We start from the raw sequence: 15446 nt of genomic DNA, 5'->3' as shown, positions 1-15446 counted from the left end.
GTACTGTAGGGTTTCTATGAGTACGCCCCCACCCCCTTGGCACTGCCTGGTGCCTGAGGTATCCCCCCCCTTGCCCCGACCTCCCAGGGGTGGCTTCATTGGCCTCTGTCCCCACCAGCTGGGTGAGGACCTCTGTTCCCAGTTAGTGGGGAGCAGTTGTAAACCCACTGATGGAAACCACTCCCGGCTGGGAAGGCCAGGGATGGGGGGGGGGGGGGGGGGTGTCAATTTCAATAATATTTCCATTTGATAATCAGCTCTGCGCTGGAAATTGCACTTTAAAAAAAGCGCTTGCGAGACTCGCGGCCATCTCCCAGCCCGAATCCCAGCCTGTGTGTGTTTCAGGTGTAACAAAAAGGATCATTTACAAGTGTGGTTCAGAGTGAAGCTGTCAGCATATAATATGCAAAAAATCCCCACGTTTAGTTTAACTCCTGTGAAGAAACTGGCCAAGGGGCCCAACAAGGGACCAGAATCATTTACCCTTAACCAGGTCTAAGTGAGAAAAGTGCCCCCTATAAAGATAGCCCTGATGGTAAATGGCAGACCTCTTAAAATGGAAGGTGACACAGGGGCTGCACCTACAGTCACAGGAGAGCAGGCATTTTGTTACCTTTAAAAAGGCCTCACATCACTGAGATTAAACAAGTCTGAAGCTATATTGTCCACCTATACTAGAGAAACACTGCAGAATTTAGGGGCAGCAACATTCACAATGTCTTACAAGGATGGCACAGTTGCCTGTTTCGGTAATTAATGGGCATTGACCTTGTTTAGTGGGTGTGGTTGGCTTAAGCAGGTTAAACTGAATTGGTTAGGAATATTAAATCTACAAGCTGAACAATTTCTTGAATTGCTATATAAATATTTCCAGGTCTTCCAAAATGAATTAGGACATATAAGGGGAGCTAAAGCTAAAATATATTTGAGTCCAGAGGCAACATCAAAACCCTTCAGGGCTTGTCCCATGCCTTATGAACTTCATCATAAGGTTAAAGTTGAGCTCAAAAGAATGGAAGATTTTCAGTTTTCGGAATGAGCCGCACCCATAGCCCCTATCCTAAAACTGAATCAGACTGTAAGTATTTGTGAGGACTATAAATTAATTATAACAGAGGACTTTGAGTAGACAGATACCCCACTCCTAAAATTGAAGACCTCTATATAAAACTAGCTACTGTTGCAAGAGCTGCACGGCTCACATCCAGGTCAAAGCAGGATGAAATCACTAACCAGAAGTTATGTGTGGTGGCTGAGCCTTGATACAGAACTAGAGAGGATGGGTAGCTCATGCCCCAGTTGTCAAGCTCAACAGTATTTGCTGCTATCGGTAAATCTGCACCCTTGGGAGTGGCCAGGGAGACCCTGGGCAAGAATACATATCGACTTTGCAGAACCCTTGGGCCATATGTTTCTGAGGGGCCATATGTTTCTGATTTTAGTGGATCTACACTCAAAGTGACTGGATGTCCAGTTGATGAAGTCCATGATGGCCACTGCCACCATTGATAAAATCAGAAATTTTTTTGTCATTCATGGGATCCCAGAGGTCTTAGTATCAGACACTGGTAATCCTTCATGGTCAAGGAATTTCAGAATTTGTAAAATCAACTGGCATTTGTCATGTTAGGTCAGCACCTTATCACCGAGCATCAAATTACTTTATTTTAGCAGAAAATATTGGAGAGCAATAAGGATATCTGTCCAACACAACTATTTTCTATTGCTGTCAAAATTGTTGAGGTGAGATAATGCGAAACATTTATATTTAGTTATAGAGGTTTACAGCATGGAAACAGGCCCTTCGGCCCAACTTGTCCATGCCGCCCTTTTTTTTTAAAACCCCTAAACTAATCCCAATTGCCCACATTTGGCCCATATCCCTCTATACCCATGTAACTATCTAAATGCTTTTTAAAAGATAAAATTGTACCCGCCTCTACTACTACCTCTGGCAGCTTGTTCCAGACACTCACCACCCTCTGTGAAAAAATTGCCCCTCTGGACACTTTTGTATCTCTCCCCTCTCACCTTAAACCTATGCCCTCTAGTTTTAGACTCTCCTACCTTTGGGAAAGGTCATTATTTTATAGACCTCTATAAGATCACCCCTCAGCCTCCTACGCTCCAGAGAAAAAAGTCCCAGTCTATTCAGCCTCTCCTTATAACTCAATCCATCAAGTCCTGGTAGCATCCTAGTAAATCTTTTCTGCACTCTTTCTAGTTTAATAATATCCTTTCTATAATAGGATAAAATTTATGAACTTTATTTGCACATGGTGAGCAACGATATGAAAGGATAAATGAATACAATTTTTGCAGTGTAAGCAAGGGTTTATATATTTAGAAAATAAAGTGGAAATCTCTGAGTTAATCCCACACAGTTAGATGAACTAAGGGCCCCGATACTTACCAGGATGGTGTTTCTGAACCGAGGAGAAGGTAAAATCAGAATTCCTCGAACATCCGGTTTTAACTTAAGTTAAATGCACAGTACTATTTTTTGGCTGTTCAATAATAGTTATTGAATGAAGTTATCACCTTAAAGGCCTAGTGTACATTAACATTTAAGGCAATACACAGTGTTAGCATTCGTATAGAGCACCGTGAATAGGGAATGTAATTGCCTGACATGAATAAAATCTGCAAGGTTTCATTGCCTTAGATTGATGCCATCTTTGTACTATCTTCAGGTGACCCATGATCACAAACTGCCTCCTAACAAGAAGATTTATCTGGGGATGGAGAATGTCAAGTCTGTTCAAAGCACAATTCCTGGAAACTGTGAGAGTAAATGTTCCGAAATACCTTTAAATATCTTAGGCTGCCAAAGGTTCCTGTCACCTGCTTCACAACAGAAAGGTAAACAATGCATTAGAAATAAATTATAAGATGTATTACCGAGTTAATCTAATGAGCATCACAGATTATGACAGAAGATATAGGGCCCGATTTTACCAAAACTTCGCGCCCGTTTTTGGGCGCGGAATCGCGGTAAAGTTGGGCGTCGGGCCTATACCGCGATCTGCACCCGGTTCCGAGCAGATCGCGGCTTTACTGACACCCGATTCGGGCGCGGTTCCGGTCCGCACCCGAATCGGGCGGCCCAATAATTTAAATGCATTAGCATGCATTTAAATCGATTTAATGAACCGCGCGCCCAACTCTACTGCCAAATCCCACTTTACCGTCTTCTGGCCCGTTCCGGATCCGTGCTTTTAACGACCTGCTAAATAATAATCCGAAGCGGCTTTCTATTCTGCAGGGGAACCTCCGAAGCCCTCTCTGCCCTTGTGAAGTCATCATCCTCCTCGACCATCCTTCGCAGACGCCCCCCCCACTAACCACCCTGGCAGCCCCCCCCCCCCCCGCCCCCCCCGAGATCAGACCCCCCTGAGCAGAGCACACCCCCAACCTACCTCGATCGCTGGTCTCCCTCCACCATACTGCTGTTTGTCATTTTTATTAATGACCTGGATGAGGGCGTGGAAGGATGGATTAGTAAATTTGCGGATGACACTAAAGTCAGTGGAGTTGTAGACAGTGCGGAGGGAAGCGGCAGGGTACAGAGGGACATAGATAAGCTGCAGAGCTGGGCTGAGAGGTGGCAAATGGAGTTTAATGCGGAAAAATGTGAGGTGATTCACTCTGGAAGGAGTAACAGGAATACAGAGTACTGGGCTAATGGTAAGATACTTGGTAGTGTGGATGAACAGAGGGATCTGGGTGTCCATGTGCATAGATCCCTGAAAGTTGGCACCCAGGTTGATAGGGTTGTTAAGAAGGCGTACGGTGTGTTAGCTTTTATTGGTAGAGGGATTGAGTTTCGGAGCCAGGAGGTCATGCTGCAACTGTACAAAACTCTGGTGCGGCCGCATTTGGAGTATTGCGTACAGTTCTGGTCGCCGTATTATAGGAAAGATGTAGAAGTGTTGGAAAGGGTGCAGAGGGGATTTACCAGGATGTTGCCTGGTATGGTGGGGAAATCGTATGAAGAAAGGCTGAGGCGCTTGAGGTTGTTTTCGTTAGAGAGAAGAAGGTTAAGAGGTGATTTAATAGAGGCATACAAGATGATCAGAGGATTAGATAGGGTGGATAGTGAGAGCCTTTTTCCTCGAATGGTGATGGCTAGCACGAGGGGACATAGCTTTAGATTGAGGGGTGAGAGATATAGGACAGATGTTAGAGGTAGGTTCTTTACTCAGAGAGTAGTAAGGGTGTGGAATGCCCTGCCTGCAGCAGTAGTGAACTCGTCAACATTAAGAGCATTCAAATGGTTATTGGATAAACATATGGATGATATTGGAATAGTGTAGATTAGAGGGGCTTTAGATTGGTTCCACTGGTCGGTGCAACATCGAGGGCCGAAGGGCCTGTACTGTGCTATAATGTTCTATGTTCTATCCTTCTGACCTGCAGTCCTTCGAGAGCCTGCAGCACCTTCCTGGCCTTCCGCTGGCGTCCGCCGGAGGAGGGGGGCGGGCTCAGATGGATCTCTGGTTTGGGGGGGGGGGGGGGCAGGATGGACTTGGGAGAATCTTGCAAACTGAAAATAATGTCGCATCTTCTTTGTGCTGCCTAATTATCTATGGGAAAGGTAATTAAACTACAGTGTCCTAGTGAGCAATTAGTGACCTGTATAATACATTTGTGATCTGTAACTGGATTGTTGATGTCCCTGTAGCCATGAGCCAGGTGGTCAAATGTTCAGAGTCATGTGGTGAACTTGGAAGAATTGTCCCCGTGGTGGAACCTGGTTGGAAATAAGATTCAAGGAGATTACTAAATCTGGGAAATCAACCATAGTGAAAAGAAGTTTGTATTGGCAACTCTTCTCTCACATTCCATGGCAGATGTGCCCCTACTTATGAATGTGATTTGCATGGGCAACGTTGGGTGCAGCTAATCTGCCTCTGGAGCAGCCTTGGATCCTTTCTGTCATCTTGTTTTCATCTAAACATTGCACAGAATTAGAGGAATTCCCTTTGGAAGATAATGTCAAAATTATAATTGCAGGAACTAAAAACCTGACAGTCAAATATTTGGGAGAATATTTCAAAATATGGATGGGGGGATATATATTTTGAAATATTTTCCCAAATTTTTGACTGTCAGGTTTCTAGTTCCTGAAATTATAATTTTGACATTATCTTCCAAAGGGAATTCCTCTAATTCTGTGCAATGCTCAGATGAAAACAGGATGAAAGAAAGGATCCAAGGCTGCTCCAGAGGCAGATTAGCTGCACCCAATGTTGCCCATGCAAATCACATTCATAAGTAGGGGCACATCTGCCATGGAATGTGAGAGAAGAGTTGCCAATACAAAATTCTTTTCACTATGGTTGATTTTCCAGATTTAGTAATCTCCTTGAATCTTATTTCCAACCAAGTTCCACCACGGGGACAATTCTTCCAAGTTCACCACATGACTCTGAACATTTGACCACCTGGCTCATGGCTGCAGGGACATCAACAATCCAGTTACAGATCACAAATGTATTATACAGGTCACTAATTGCTCACTCGGACACTGTAGTTTAATTACCTTTCCCATAGATAATTAGGCAGCACAAAGAGGATGCTACATTATTTTCAGTTTGCAAGATTCTCCCAAGTCCATCCTCCCCCCCTCTCTGCTGTTCTTTTCTTTTGCACTGCTTCGGATTTTTTTCGAACTGCGCATGCACAGTTCAGAGCTCCGATCGGTCTGGCAGCGCTAAGCCCCGCCCACTGTGCGGATCGGACCGGAGCCGGCAAAAAGTGTATGGGCGCACTGCAAAGAGGATTCCGGGCTCGGATCTATTTGACGCCAAGATTCGGCACTTCGACTCAAAATGGTAAAATCAGGCCCATAGTATCATAGAATCCCTACAGTGCAGAAGGAGGCCATTCGGCCCATCGAGTTTGCACCTACCACAATCCCACCCAGACCCTACTCCCATAATCCTACATATTTACCCTGCCAATTCCTCTGACACTAGGGTCAATTTACCATGGTCAATCAACCTAACCTGCACATCTTTGGACTGTGGGAGGAAACCGGAGCACTTGGAGGAAACCCACACAGACACGGGGAGAATGCCATTTGATTTTGCAAATTCCACACAGACAGTGACCAGAGGCCAGAATTGAACCTGGGTCCCTGGCGCTGTGAGGCAGCAGTGCTAACCACTGTGCCTATCAGTATATCAGAGATCACATTGCCCCCCCCCCCCCCCCGCAAAACAGGACTCAACATAGTTCTGAGCTATAATCTTGATTGATTAACTTCCTAAGCATCTACGGTTCCACTAAAGTTCAGACAAATTGTGTTCATGGAATTCCTTTTCTTCAGAAGCTCCGTTACCTCCCGAGAAAATTGTAATAAATTTGTCAAGCATGAACTCTCCTCACTTGCCCAAAAGGCATGATGACTAGGACTGCTGTGCAACAGCCCCATTGACCACAGGTGCAAATCCCGCAATGGTCGCTAAATCTCAGAAGAGGCCAAAAGTGGGATTTGCGCTGTCAAGATTTCAGTTTCAGATTGTCCCTGCCATCCTCCGATGATGCAATCAGATTCATGCCCAGGAAGGACTTGAGCCTTATTAGCACATTTCACAATACATTTCCATCTAATTATAGGGCTTAATGCTGCTACTTCTGCCAACATCCCACTCTACTGGCATGACATCATGCCCGTGTGAATCATCATTGGTTTTCAAAAACATGACGATTACGCTGGGGGTGCACAGGTAAATGTAGTCCCAGGGTGGTTGAAGTACACGGCTGTGTAGTGCCCAGACACAGCCCCCTGGCAGTACCAACCTGCCGAGTGGGGAGGAGTGATGCATGTGAGGGGAATGGCCCGTTACTTGCATGATGGGTGAAGCGGGGTGTAGTGCCCCCAATACTTGCTTGGTGGGTGCGTAGAGTGCCGCCGACACTTCTGTCGTGTGGGGGCAGGGGAGAGTGTCCCAAATACTTGCACAGTGGTTGGGGGGTGGTCCTCCATGTCTGTGGGGTAAGTTTGTTATCAGTGCAGATCGAAGCGTCCATTAAAGATAGCACCCCAATCTGTGTAGAGCTGGCCAGTGACAGAAAATTTGGAGTGAAAATTCAGCTGCGCATGTGAAGAGATACATACCGGTTTTCAGTCAGAACCTGACGCTCTACCAGATTTTGCAAAAATTCTGCCCTTTCTTTCATGCTATTATTTAAGGATAGCTTCTTAAATTGTATTTATGACAGATGTCCAACATGTAATTTTCTTTTAAAATAAAGGTAGCGGCGATTTTCTCTCGTCTCCAATTCTTTATTACAATTCCCATTTCTAATGATTCCATGAAAATCCCTGCAACACGGTAGCACAGTGGTTAGCACTGCTGCTTCACAGCTCCAGGGTCCCGGGTTCGATTCCCGGCTCGGGTCACTGTCTGTGTGGAGTTTGCACATTCTCCTCGTGTCTGCGTGGGTTTCCTCCGGGTGCTCCGGTTTCCTCCCACTGTCCAAAGATGTGCGGGTTAGGTTGATTGGCCAGGTTAAAAATTGCCCCTTAGAGTCCTGAGATGCATAGGTTAGAGGGATTAGCAGGTAAATATGTGGGGGTAGAACAAAGAACAAAGAACAATACAGCACAGGAACAGGCCCTTCGGCCCTCCAAGCCCGCGCCGCTCCCCGGTCCAGGATTGAATCCTGAATCCAGGATCCCCGCCCAATTTTCCAGCCTATCTACATACCAATATCCTATCCACCGAGCTGTCCCTCACAGCTACGATGCTTTGTTCATTACAACCTATTAACTTACCACCACCCCCCCATTCCAGACCATGTGATCTCCAGGGAGAGGCGAAAACCCAGAGTGAAAAACCCCAGGGCCAATATGGGGAAAAAAAAATCTGGGAAATTCCTCTCCGACCCCCTGAGGCGATCGAAACGAGTCCAGGAGATCACAATGGCCCCGATCGGAAAATGCTTCCCAACCCTAGTCATTTCCACTTCCACGAACACCATATGAATCCCCTGCCCCCGAGACAGGTTCCCAACTATCCGCAGTCTCACTCTGTACTGGCACCAGCAAGATGATCGTAGAATGAAGCCTTGAAACGAGAAACCAGGAACAATTAGCCCGCGCCGCTCCCTGGTCCAAACTAGATCACTCTTTTGTATCCCTCCATTCCCACTCCGTTCATATAGCTGTCTAGATAAGTCTTAAACGTTCCCAGTGTGTCCGCCTCCACCACCTTGCCCGGCAACACATTCCAGGCCCCCACGACCCTCTGTGTGAAATATGTCCTTCTGATATCTGTGTTAAACCTCCCCCCCTTCACCTTGAACCTATGACCCCTCGTGAACGTCACCACCGACCCGGGGAAAAGCTTCCCACCGTTCACCCTATCTATGCCTTTCATAATTTTATACACCTCTATTAAGTCTCCCCTCATCCTCCGTCTTTCCAAGGAGAACAACCCCAGTTTCCCCATTCTCTCCTCATAACCAAGCCCCTCCATACCAGGCAACATCCTGGTAAACCTCCTCTGTACTCTCTCCAAAGCCTCCACGTCCTTCTGGTAGTGTGGCGACCAGAACTGGACGCAGTATTCCAAATGCGGCCGAACCAACGTTCTATACATCTGCAACATCAGACCCCAACTTTTATACTCTATGCCCCGTCCTATAAAGGCAAGCATGCCATATGCCTTCTTCACCACCTTCTCCACCTGTGACGTCACCTTCAAAGATCTGTGGACTTGCACACCCAGGTCCCTCTGCGTCTCTACACCCTTTATGGTTCTTCCATTTATCGTGTAGCTCCTCCCTACATTATTCCCACCAAAATGCATCACTTCGCATTTATCAGGATTGAACTCCATCTGCCATTTCCTTGCCCAAATTTCCAGCCTATCTATATCCTTCTGTAGCCTCTGACAATGTTCCTCACTATCTGCAAGTCCTGCCAGTTTTGTGTCGTCCGCAAACTTACTGATCACCCCAGTTACTCCTTCTTCCAGATCATTTATATAAATCACAAACAGCAGAGGTCCCAATACAGAGCCCTGCGGTACACCACTAGTCACAGGCCTCCAGCCGGAAAAAGACCCTTCCACTACCACCCTCTGTCTTCTATGACCAAGCCAGTTCTCCACCCATCTAGCCACCTCCCCCTTTATCCCATGGGATCCAACCTTTTTCACTAGCCTACCATGAGGGACTTTGTCAAACGCTTTACTAAAGTCCATATAGACAACATCCACGGCCCTTCCTTCGTCAACCATTTTGGTCACTTCTTCAAAAAACACCACCAGGTTCGTGAGGCATGACCTCCCTCTCACAAAACCATGTTGACTATCGTTAATGAGTTTATTCCTTTCTAAATGCGCATACATCCTATCTTTAAGAATCTTCTCCAACAACTTCCCCACCACGGACGTCAAGCTCACCGGCCTATAATTACCCGGGTTATCCTTCCTACCCTTCTTAAATAACGGGACCACATTGGCTATCCTCCAATCCTCTGGGACCTCACCTGTGTCCAGTGACGAGACAAAGATTTGCGTCAGAGGCCCAACGATTTCACCTCTCGTCTCCCTGAGCAGCCTTGGATAGATTCCATCAGGCCCTGGGGATTTGTCAGTCTTTATATTCTCTAACAAACCTAACACTTCCTCCTTTGTAATGGAGATTTTCTCCAACGGTTCAACACTCCCCTCCGAGACACTCCCAGTCAACACATCCCTCTCCTTAGTGAATACCGACGCAAAGTATTCATTTAGGATCTCCCCTACCTCTTTGGGCTCCAAGCATAAGTCCCCACTTTTGTCCCTGAGAGGTCCGATTTTTTCCCTTACAACCCTTTTGTTCCTAACGTATGAATAAAATGCCTTGGGATTCTCCTTAATCCTGTCTGCCAAGAACATTTCGTGACCCCTTTTTGCTCTTCTAATTCCCCGTTTGAGTATTTTCCTACTTTCATTATACTCCTCCAGAGCTCCCTCCGTTTTTAGCTGCTTGGACCTAACATACGCCTCTCTTTTCCTTTTGACCAGTCCCTCAATTTCCCTGGTTATCCACGGTTCTCTAATCCTACCCTTCCTATCCTTCTTTTTTACAGGCACATGCTTGTCCTGTAGCCCTAACAACCGTTCCTTAAAAGACTGCCACATACCAGATGTGGATTTACCCTCAAACAGCCTCTCCCAATCAAGAGCTGCCAATTTCTGCCTGATCCCAATAAAGTTAGCCTTCCCCCAATCCAACACCTTACCCTTGGGACACCACTCATCCTTTTCCATCACTATCCTAAAGCTAACAGAATTGTGGTCACTATTTGCCACATGTTCCCCGACCAAAACTTTGAAGACCTGACCGGGTTCATTCCCCAGCACCAGGTCCAGTATAGCCCCCTCTCTAGTTGGGCTGTCCACATATTGTTCCAACGAACCCTCCTGTACACATTTTACAAATGCCTCACCATCCAGAGTCCCTGCCCTCAGCGATTTCCAGTCTATACCAGGGAAATTGAAGTCTCCCACTACAACAACCCTATATTTCCTGCACCTATCCAGTATCTCCTGACATATCCATTCTTCCACTTCCCTTGGGCTGTTGGGGGGCCTGTAGTACACCCCCAACATAGTGACTGCGCCTTTCCTGTTTCTAAGCTCCACCCAGAGTGACTCGCTACACGACTCCTCCGAATTGTCCTCCCTCTGCACCGCTGTAATATGCTCTATAGGGCCTGGGTGGGATTGTGGTCGGTGCAGACTCGATGGGCCGAATGGCCTCCTTCTGCACGGTAGGGTTTCTAGGATTTCTAGGAACTTATAACCATGATTGTTGGTATCACATCTTCATGTGTGAATTTCAAAGGCCCTACTACTCCCTTGACTTTAGATTTGCTCTGGATGTATTTACAACATATTATTCTTTATGTTACTTGTAATCCTAGTCTCGTTGTCTGTTGTTACATCTCATCAGTTTTTCACCAGTGAAGCTGAAGATATATATTTTTGATATAGAGTCACACAGTGCAGAAGAGCCCTTCAGCCCATTGAGTTTGCACTGACACATGGGAAACATCTGATCAACCTACCTAATCCCATTTAGCAGCACTTGCCCATAGCCTTTAATGTTATGACATGCCAAATGCTCATCCAGGTACATTTTAAAGGATGTGAGGCAACCCATATTCACCACCCTTCCAGGCATCACATTCCAAACCATCGTCACCCTCTGGGTAAAAAAGTTTATCCTCACATCCCCTCTAAACCTCCTGCCCCTCACCTTGAACTGATGCCCCTTGTGACTAACCCTTCAACTCAGGGGAACAGCTGTTCCCTATTCACCCTGTCCATCTTGTACACCTCAGTGAAGTCGCCCTTCAGCCTTCTCTGCTCCAATGAAAACAACCCAAGCCTATACAACTTCTCTTCATAACTTAAATGTTCCATCCCAGGCAACATCCAGGTGAATCTCCTCTGCACCCTTTCCAGTCACATACTTCCTATAATGTGGTTACCTGCGCACAGTACTCTAGCTGTGGCCTCACCAAAGTTCTATACAACTCCAACATGATCTCCTTGCTTTTGTAATCTATGCCTCGATTGATAAAGTCAAGTGTCCCAAATGCCTTTTTTACCACTCCACTAACATGCTCTTCCACCTTCAGAGACCTATGGACAAACTACACCAAGGTCCCTCTCTTCCTCAGAACTTCCTAGTGTCATGCCATCTACTAGACTTAAACTCCTCTGCAAAATCAGTTAGCAAAACAAAGGCTTACGTGGTTGTATTTGGGCTGCCAGTCTTAGAGCCTCCAGAACACATCTGGAGAGAAAGGCAGAGAGAGACTGAGAGAGAGAGAGAGAGAGGGGCACTGGAAGAACTCTCCTGCTCTTCTTTGAATTGTGCCAAAAGATTTTCTACATTTATGCATATGTCCACACACATTACACTTGCATTGGAGGCAGTACACCAAACGTTTACTATATTGATTCTGGGAGTGATAAGAGGCCCAGGGAGAGAAAACAGGGGCCTTGGTGCTTCTTCTCTGGCCGGGTTGCTTATTCCCCACAACCCTAACTCTCCCCCTTGATCATCTTGATATCTTCCCCCCTTTCAAGATTCACAAAGGTACTAAGAACATGATAATGCCCACTGTGGGCATCTGGTTACAAGTATTGTCCAATATATTCAGCATGGGTCATTAATATTAACAGCAAAAATGATATAATGCAGTGTTAGTTTGTGGGCATCCTATAAGTGATCCCACCATGACTATTAAACAAACCAGAGAATATAAATTTACTTGATCAGCATCAAGCAATATTGTTAATTTGACAGGAAAATATTCCATTGGTTATTTATAACATTGTGCAGACGATTACACTGATTTTGGTGACTGCCTCAGCCCCCATTAATGTGTATTCTGCACATTGAACCATATGAACACAGATATTATGTTCATATTTGGGGATAAGATTCAATATTTGCAACCCAGATAAACTGCAAAAGGAGGTTCCATTCTGTTAAAGAATTAGAAGGCTTTCTCCTGCTTGGGTGCACAATATAAGTATTTCATGAAAAAAGTGTAATTGGACTCTATTTTATCAGTAATCTTACAATGTAGAAAGATCAAATGACTCCTGAGTAACAAAGTCGAATGATTGAACAATAGGTTTTCACTACAGGTGAGAAGTATTGGAGTCCTCAGATGCCTCTGAGTGACACAACTTGTAAGAGGTCAATGGACAAAGAAAGAATGGTTCACAATTGTATTGTGTTTTCTTGATCAGCAAGTCTGAAGAATCTGCTGATTGCTGCTTCTCACAACAATATGTTTTCAATATCTAATATGCAACAACTTTATCATGATATCTTGTTCCTCAAAAAGATCATAAAAGCACGAAGGTAGAGTGGGATAATAGATAAGTAGACAAAAAGACACGATTGAAATCAATGCAAAAATGCTTGAGAATCATGTGCAGGATAAAACATGTTACTGATTTACCATGAGCCCATTAGGCACTCGTTTCCAGGTGATTTCACTCCACAAAGCCTGCTCAGAATAAACTTCTATTAGCAACCAAACAAACAGAACTCCAACTATGATTCTACCCTCTGTTTGCAAGATAATTATGGATGACAAAGCGCATCTAGTCCAGTTCATTTCATCAATCCAGAATGACATACAAATGTTGGTATAGGGAACAAGAGTAAGCCATTTGGCCTCTCTGCTCTGCCATTTGACAACAATGCCTACATCAGTGACTACAACTCAAAAGTATTTAATTGGCTGTAAAGCAATTTACGACATCATGAAAGGTGCTGTGCAAATGTAGGTTTTGTCTTTCATTACATCTGCATGCATTGGGTAGAATGCCTGTAGCAAAGGTGAAATTGGAGGCCCAATGCAGAGCAGTGAACTGATGTTAGGGAATTTGGCTACAAAGAAATCACTGCAGTCACCATTCAAACTTCTCTGATGTCAACCTATAACATACAGGTCAGATGATAGGTCAGAATTTAAGGTGGAATTTTACCAAAATTTGTCATGGTGGGATTTGTCATTGGCTCCCGAGTGTCATGCTCTGACTGAAAATCAGCGCATATCTCTCCAGATGCACAGCCAAGGTTTCAAGATTTGATATTCTGGTGCTTAGTGCACAGAAAATCTGGGGGATGGCTTATGGCGTCACTCTGGTGGGGTAGGGCCTGATAGAGCTAGCAAGGTGGCTCCACAGAGATTGGGTCACCATCTTTAATGGGCACCCCGATCAGCACTGGAAATATACTTATCCCCACACCCATGGACACGGAGGACCCTCCCTACAAGCATCGTGGCAAACCAACAAGTATCGGGGCACTCCACTCCCTTCTCCCCACAGGCATTAGTCCTCACCCCAATACACATAGGAGGATCCCCCCCACAACTATTCAATGAGATCATGACTTATCTAATATGATACTCCTCAATTCCACTTTCCTGTCTTATCCCCATTACCCTCAATTCTGTTACTGATTAAAAATCTGCCTATCTCAGCCTTGAACATAATTAATGACCCAGCCTCTACAGTCCTCTATGTAAAGAATTCCACAGATTCACTGCCCTGTTCGAGAAGAAATTCCTCCTCATCTCTGCCTTTAATGGATACTCCTTACTCTGAGATTATGTCCTCCAGCCCTAGACTCTCCCGCCAGAGGGAAACAACCTCGCAGCATCTACCCAGTCAAACCCTCTGGGAATCCTATATGTCTCAATAATGTCATAGCTCTAACTCCAATGAGTACAGGCCCAAACTTCTCAATCTCTCCTCATAAGGAAATCCTTTTGGCAGTGCCTACAGTCCTCTCAGTTTTTGCCACATGCCCCAGCACCTCCGAACCATATTCCCTGCACCTTCCAGTAATCTAATCTGATGGTAAAGGGGACAAAGGATCAATGAGCCCAGTTCCCAAAGAACATGGAACATGGTCTCAATCTTGCTGTTATTTACTTTGGCTCCTAAGATCAATTCCTGGACTGATGATAATCAGTCTGAACTGACTGCAGATCTGAGTAGCAGACGAACTGAGTAAAAACTACAGTAAATCAAATGTTATCGTTTTTATATACAAGCTTCAATAATATAAATGATCAATACCACAGATTGCAATCAGAGCACTCTGATTGTATTGTGTTTGTATAATTCTTACCCAACTTTAACTGACATTTGATTTTGTCCTACTGTAGATCTCCAACTGTCAGAAACTTTATGCATTCAAATTTTGAAAGAGCGTAGGGAGACCCTGATCAAACATATGACAGAGGGACACCTGAACCACATTCTTGATGTGCTCCGATCCCAACAATTGTTGGCAAAGTCTGAATATGAAACCATCACTACATCAGTCACAAGGAGTGGCCGCATTAGAGCTCTTTTAGATGTTTGTCTCTGTGTTGGGGAAGGAGCAGCTAAGATTGTCGTGAGCCTGTTAGCAAGAGGCAAAAAGGTTGATTTAACAAGAAATAGAAGCACTCCACGGTGTTAGAGTCAGCTACCAATCCTAAGAAATCTTACAACTGTAAGGTCTGAGCTGGTCCTGGATAAAGGTTGGACTGGACTGTTACTTTGAAATTACCGAATGAATCTACAAGACTGTAAATGACATTGTAAACTATCATCTTGATTAATTGTTATTTATATTGCAAATAAATGCCACAATTCATATATCTACACTCCTGTTCATGTGATTAAATGTGGACTTATCTGGGCACCCCTCTATTAAACATTTTGCATTTGTCTGTCTCTCATATTTGGACTCCATTAGTAGAAAAATGGCTTCTACGGGGATTTAACCAGTAACACAATGGTCAAATATCTCAGATATTTTTCAAAAGTGGAAGCATTGCACAATATTTGTGGAAAGTATTATTTCCAAAGGTCTTACATCACATATTTGTTAATGTTATAGTTTCTTATCAGGAA

The 15446-nt window shown here is 44.8% G+C and overlaps 1 long non-coding RNA gene across 1 annotated transcript in view; it reads left to right on the top strand.

Annotated features, from left to right (window-relative positions):
• LOC144492297 (uncharacterized) overlaps nt 1-15193 on the top strand; it is a 30304-nt gene extending 15111 nt beyond the window's left edge. The window contains exons 2-3 of the long non-coding RNA XR_013497580.1: nt 2694-2862; nt 14711-15193. This is a non-coding gene — a long non-coding RNA (uncharacterized LOC144492297). The remainder of the gene's footprint in view (nt 1-2693; nt 2863-14710) is intronic.
• Nucleotides 15194-15446: the final 253 nt, after the last annotated feature.

This window comes from Mustelus asterias, chromosome 4 (genome assembly GCF_964213995.1).
Source record: "Mustelus asterias chromosome 4, sMusAst1.hap1.1, whole genome shotgun sequence".
NCBI lineage: Eukaryota > Metazoa > Chordata > Chondrichthyes > Carcharhiniformes > Triakidae > Mustelus > Mustelus asterias.
The sequence above is the reverse complement of the archived record's forward strand: the minus strand, read 5'-3'. Positions and strand labels throughout refer to the sequence as shown.